This window comes from Dermacentor variabilis, chromosome 4 (assembly GCF_050947875.1).
Source record: "Dermacentor variabilis isolate Ectoservices chromosome 4, ASM5094787v1, whole genome shotgun sequence".
NCBI lineage: Eukaryota > Metazoa > Arthropoda > Arachnida > Ixodida > Ixodidae > Dermacentor > Dermacentor variabilis.
Genome location: NC_134571.1, coordinates 21,947,617 through 21,954,622, shown reverse-complemented (window position 1 = coordinate 21,954,622; position 7,006 = coordinate 21,947,617). Strand labels below are relative to the sequence as shown.

Below are 7,006 nucleotides of genomic sequence, written 5' to 3'. Positions count from 1 at the left end.
CCGCAACTATCACCGAGTCGGATTCGAAGCCTGAGGAATTGTGAATGCATGCGATGTTGCTTTACGTATTTACACGGCCTTTACACTTACACAGTCTTTACCAAGGCCTTGATGGGAGTTTGTTCAGTCCTTCAGTACGATCCACACGATATGCACTTGTACCGCGAATGTCGCAGCTTCGTCCAAGAGCACAGAATAAAGAGTTTGAACTGTGCACCACCGGGAGAGCAGACAAGGCAGCATAATTCGAGTGAAGCAAATGAAACGCTGCTCTTGCTGATAAGAAGCGTTTTAGGGACTGCGCTTATCGTCGTGCACGCTTCACATTGTTCACTTCGCGATACCAGGCCACTGTGGCCGGCCGACTACAGCGCAGGAGGTGCGGCGCACAATATGACCGCCACCGGACGGAAGAAAAATCTTGCGCTGAATTAATAATAATATTTGGGGTTTTACGTGCCAAAACCACTATCTGATTACGAGGCACGCCGTAGTGGAGGACTCCGGAAATTTTGACCACCTGGGGTTCTTTAACGTGCACCTAAATCTAAGCACACGGGAGCGCTGAATTCACAAACGCCTATGAAAGCATTCTTAGGCGAGAAAAGGAAAAGATGGAAAGAATATCGCACGACGTGATTGAAAGACGTGAGTGACGTCAATTCGCCCAAGGCTGATGTTAATCTGGGGCACTTCAAGCAGTCTACTTGTGCACGACTTGAGGTGCAGCAGATTAACGTCAGGTTTTACAATAAGCATTCCCAGTCAATCATAAGACGACGATTGCTATCGTCTGCTGTCGTTTTGCTTTGTCGTCTGCCCTTCCCATGATCTGTTGTCTACATGTTACTGGCTCTGCGCATGCAAAACAAAAAGGTAGGGGCGTCATTAAGAGCCTTATTTATAAATGTCTCTAATGATACGCGTCATAGAGGTTATATATATATATATATATATATATATATATATATATATATATATATATATATATATATATATATATATATATATATAGTGTGTGTGTGTGTGTGTGTGTGTGTGTGTGTGTGTGGACTCATGCGACAATTATTCAGCCTGTTCGTGAGGTGTATTCCGCAGCATCACTCTTGTTTAGCAGTCCACACGATTTTCGCATCAATCGTGGTGCGTGATTTTATTCGCTGTTTCTTTTTTATATGTCTACGTATTTGCGTATTTCACGTCCCGCTTCACATCAAAGGCAGTATCCCCGTCCGTAGCACACATAGGCTCGCTCACACCGTAGGTCTCAGGGTGAGCAAAACCATGAGCATAGACACTACGTCACTTCGACTTCGGGCTGATGTTAAACTATGAGTAATATAATAGAAGGCTGAGGCTAACAGAATGCGACGATGGCGAATTCTACAACAGCAATAAGTTTTGATAATTTTAAAGGTTTAGGCGTTTGTTTCGTTGTTTCATCTCTCATGGAGATGTATAGCCGCAGAAGAGCTGGGAAATGTAATCATCCAGAGGCCTATGAGTGAGCGAAATCTCAAACTAGAAAAGAAAAGAGACAGAAGAGCTCAATAGTTATGAATGACAAACTTGATGGCTGTCAGGGACGAACACTACGGTTCTACTTGCTGCTACCCAATAGAGTGTCATGAAGATATGAAAAATCCGGCTTATGCTCGCATAGAGAAACAAAGATTATCAGACATACAGCAGAAATTCGCCGCACAGCAGTAATCATACTACCGTTAATCGCAACACACGCCCAATACATTTATGCACTAAAACTGCTGAAAGCATTTGGGATGACAAAGCGCGCCACAAAATTATAAGCGCGTGCCATCCTCAGATATCAGTTGTGGTCGCTGGCCAATCGGCCGCTACAGCGTGCTCCATCGCTTACCCGCGTCAGCTCGAGCAGCGCAGATAGACATAATTAGGTTCATAAGACTGCCATCCGCCTGTCGTAGAGATTTCTTCTTAAGTCGCCAGCTGCGACGGCTTTTTAGGCTTTGTGAATCGGCTTACGCTTACTATTCGCGCAAGTAATGAAGTTCGCACCTGCGCTACCATTACATACATGCCTTTTTTCGACTACAGCGTTCGCTTTTGCAACGGCGGACATCGGAAGCTTGCTGATCTTACAAACAGATTTAGCTTTGTGAATACGTTTATTTCTTAATATATTTCTTACGCCAAAGTTTGTTCGTAAGTTCGTTCAAGGAATTCCGCCCCTGGAGATCGCGAGTGCCAGCACGTGGGTGACGCGTGGGCGCTATTTACAGCAGCCGCCGCCGACAGACATCCCAGATGACGCGCGCTACTCTGGCGCCATCTCGTAGCCATTAATTGTCGCCGCACTAAGCTTTTTTTTTCTTACGATTTCGCCATAGCCTCCTCCGCTTTCCGCCTTATGGTTCCGCTGCATCCTCTCTTTCCTCCTTGCACCTTTCATCCTCCGCTGCGCTCCGCGTTCGCTTTCATCTTTCGCTGTGCTCGTTCGCTCGGTTACGCCGACGACGATGTCGACGCTCGGCGCAGGAACGGGTGCCTAAAAGCGACAGTCACTACCGCCGTCTAAGATGCATGGTCTTCCGTCGCCAAAACTTTCTCGACTTTTGTGCAGTCCGTGAACGCCAAAAACGCTGAAAGAGGGAGAGTTACCACGCCCCACGTGCTTCATTGCTTCGGCAAACAAGATATATTGCTAAATGTGGATGCGAAGATTCTTGTCTTCAAACCACCGCTGTTGGCTATTCAAAGATCCTGTCGGCTTGGAACCTCAATTATTCTTTGGAAGCACGTTTCAGTGCAGTTATGCCACTTCGTACGAGCGCCTATTGCCATATAGTACTTTTTCAGATTTACGCGTTTTTTTAGAACCCCCCCCCCCCCCCCCCCCAAAAGAAAAATTAAGACCATGGTAGCTATCTTCACGGAAAGTAATTTTAGGATATTTCTCAGTCTGTTGCATAACTTCTATATTGGAGGTATAACATATTGTACTTGGTAATTGTTGAGTTGGAACCGTATTCAACATATTTGAGTTACTCAAGAGTGCATGAACAGTACTTGCTGGGTTGCATTATCGTAGCGCATACAAGGATTTTTTAAGGCTTGGCACAACTTACCTGAAAAATAATTTGTATGCGTGATAGATACATTCAATAAATGTTGTGCGTATACCACGCACTGTTTGAATCGAATATATGCAAAGCATTTGGCAGGTACCTGTCTATGCAGCATTGTTGGGAGTTCTGAAAACCATTACCAGATGAACCAACAGGTTTGCCTAAATTGAGTAGTTGAGAACGTGAGCCGCGAGCGTACTTGTGTGTGACAACAGTAGCACGATAACGACCAAATCGAAAACCATCGTATGGCAGCAAAGTCGTATACACGCTGGCCGTTCGACGCGAACTTACGTCACGACAGCAGTTGAGCTCTACATGGGTAGTGGACGAGCTTAAGCTAGAGAAACGCGCATTGTGACGTCATCAGCAGCACGGGTTATACTATCGTACGTATACTATGGCTAAGCCATGTTGTGTATGTTAAAACGACGATGACATTTGTACACCGGACATAAATGTTAAAACGTGATGAACTTGGGCGATCGACCATGAAGTTAGTACACGATGGCCCAGCTTCTACGTAGAATAAATTGATACGAGGAGAGTGCTGGGAGAAGTACGCCAGGCCCGGAAATGGTGTGTTCTGACACGGCGCCTCAAAGCGCGAGCTGTCGCACGAGCAAAGAAGACGAGAAAGTAACGCGTGGCGCACGGGTCAAGGTTTTCGAAGAGCTGGCTCTCAAATTAGTGACTCTCAAATATGATTCAGGCCTGGGTGCTCAGTATGGTGTGTTCATGTTGACTTGGAGAGTCGAATTCAACTCGCTCGCCACAACAACCAGTACGCGGCCTCAGTGGCATTAGATACTGCGAAGGCGTATGACAGTGTCTAGCGCACCATCTATATCAACAGACTTGAAAGTGTGAATCTTCCACAGTATATAATTGCATGGACTCATAATTTTCTAAGCGGACGTGCATTTTATTGCTATCAAAACGGTGTTTCTTCTCAATGTTGCAAACATACAAGGGCTGTTCCTCAAGGCACAGCCCCTCCCCCGTTTTGTTTAATATTTTACTAAGTCATATTCCGGCACACCGTAATGTGCAGGCATACGTATACGCTGATATCGAATTTTTTTTCGGTGTCAAATGATATTCATGACCTTTATAAAGCATTGCAGTCATATTTGAATCAGATTGAAATGTGGCCTAAAGGAATACAAATGTCACTAAATGTCAAGAAAAGTGCAATCATTGTTTTTCCCTTTTCTCATTGCCATGCTCCATTCTTTGCTGTATTTTTTTATCTATGTGAAAGTAATCATTTTCTTTATTCCCTCTTCTTCCTATGTTCCGTGTCCATGCTTCTGTTCCGTCGTTGCTGAAGAGGAGGCAAGCGTCGTGAACCTTCCAGCACCAGCTTCCTACCTACTCCTTCCCTTTTCCTACCTGCATTTGTTCACCTGTGTTTCCAAAGCAAATATGTATAATGATACTTCAACTGCTTCTGTCCCGCCTGAAAGAAATTAGTGCTGATTATTATACGTGTCCATCATTTTGTATGCACCTTTACGCAAATATTTGCGCCTAATTCCTCAATATCTGATGTGTGAAACTGTTACAAAATGATGAAGAACAAAAACTAAGCCACTTGAAGTGCCTTGGCCCCTCAAAAAGAAAAATAAGATAGGCAGAGCGCGGGTATAAGTATTTCAGTCTTTCAATATTTTGCAGCAAAATAGTGTGAAATGTTCGTTTATTCATTTGCTTGTTTTTTCACTTAGTAGATGTGTGAGAAAACCCGCAAAATATTGCACACACTTTTGAATGCCTACCACACATGCACGCAACTGCTGAGAGTCGAAAGTCATGCGTTCTCGCCTGGGCTTTTGTCGGTGAAGTGGATATAGCTGTTCTTAGCATTTCTCGTAACAGATCGCTTCGTATACTGCAGCCTCAGCCTTTGTACGGCTGAACCTTACTAAAGAGCTACGTTGCACTTCTTTGCATTACGTAGCGCTTCCTCAGCTTTTTTTTGTCATTCTTCTTTTACGACATTTAAGCCTCGTGCATGTAGTCGTTTCTTATACCCACTGCATGTCAGGCATGAGCCCTGTTCAGAGCTTTGCAATGAAGCCATAACAGTAACATATAGGTGTAAACTGGGATAAAAAAAAAACTTAGACGTATCGTTTGCAGCACAGAAAAGAGCGTGACGCGCTTGTGTTTAAAAGGAGCACGGAAGATGTGTTGAATTCTGTGACGTGAGAAAAACAAAAAGAAACTGCGACTGGTACACTCGTGCTATGTATTAGGGTGTAAACAGCGTTCTGCGAGATAGGGACACATTTAATATTGGGACACGACAGTAATGGTCTAAACAACATTCTTTTTCTTTACACCCCTTTGTCGTTATATTGTCCCCCTATACAATAACCGACGTCAATCTTGTATACACTTCCCTTATTTAACAATGTGCAATCGCTACATTCCTGTCAGGAATGCTATGTCTTTGCAAGGCAATGCGTACATGTCTTTCGTGCTGGAAGTACCGAGAGCGTGGCATTAAAGAAAGTAAATGCTTGTATAGATGGAACGGGGACGCGAAATTTCGACCAGCAGCACCATCTCCCGACAAAGTAAGAAATCTTGTTTTTCTTTCTATAGCAAAATTCGCTCGCTCTTTGTGGCCAACACTTTTAAAGGTAGTCTCATTCTCCACGAAGAGGGGTTATAATAAATAAAGCATTTTGTTGTTCGTGTGGCATTGTACAACTAACCAAAGTTTTGAAGTCAGTTATACCGAAAAAGATAGTGCAAACTGTATTGCACGCATTGTGGTTAATCAAGAGCTCTGAATGTCTACGTCAGCTTGCCTTCGTTTCCATGGGATCCATCGATAACATTATGTTCCAGTTTGAGTGAATAGACAAGAGACGGCACGAACGATCGAGTCAGCGTATTTCATTTAAAAAAAATGTATAGTTGACATTCGAGACTGGCATCAGGGGCAGCCTGCTGCTCCTCGAAATCAAAACTACAATGCAAAAAAGTTCGAACTTTCGTAAAAAAGAAAGCAGCGTGTACACTGCATGTCAAACTAATTCCCGCTCTGACCAGTTGGGTAAACGAGAGCATCACATCCGTTCACATATACCCGCAAAGGGAAGTATGCCCATAAACGTGGTCAATAACGTCTGAGTGAGCTAACGGAATTTCATGGCTTTCATTACAACTATTAAATCTGTCGACTACCATTACTAGCAGGCTTCATGCAGCCTGACCTAATTTATTTGTGCGAGCATTGTGGCGGTACCAATTCGGACATCTGGTCACCGAAAGGCCTCAAGTATTTTCTACCTAGCACTGCAGTATTATATTCTGACTTTGGCTTTTAAACATTCTGTTGTTCCTATGGGTGCTTGTTAGGTTTGCCGCGTCCAGTATCAAAGTCGAACTTCATTCAATACACAATTAGATAAAAGCAATGGTTCGTTACCAGTTCAGAAACTGCTGTTTTCTTCGTTTACAAACAGAGCACACAGCGAAATATACCAGGATTGAACACAAAGTTTTTGTTCCCACATCACACGCCTACTAGCGTAGCTATGCAGTAAAGGTAAAGACGACTAGAACAATAGTGCATGATAATCTATTCGTATTGTGAAATCTCCTCAATCCTCACATTTGTTCCTTATTTCGTTTAGAATCTGTTTTACATAAAATGACCCATCACTGAGCTCTGAGTTGTCACACCAAAAATTCACACGAAAGAGTAAAAGGAACAAGCAAACGTTCAACAGGATGCACATGTTCGTAACAAACTTCCGTCCTACTTGAGTCGCTAATATTCACCTATCTTCCTCAAGTCATCACCAGGGACAAGTAAGACGATTCGTTATCAACAACCGCCGTTCAAGACTCCGTAGCCATTTGCCGCAGAATACCCGGGT

General features: G+C 43.6%; 1 protein-coding gene across 3 annotated transcripts in view; it reads right to left on the bottom strand.

Moving 5' to 3' along the window:
* Nucleotides 1–4,792: 4,792 nt before the first annotated feature.
* LOC142578780 (alpha-N-acetylgalactosaminidase-like) overlaps nucleotides 4,793–7,006 on the bottom strand; it is a 39,721-nt gene continuing 37,507 nt past the window's right edge. For all 3 annotated transcript variants that reach the window (XM_075688346.1, XM_075688349.1, XM_075688347.1), the window contains one exon: nucleotides 4,793–7,006. This exon is cut by the window's right edge and continues 427 nt beyond it. The gene's annotated coding sequence lies outside the window, so the exon portion shown is untranslated.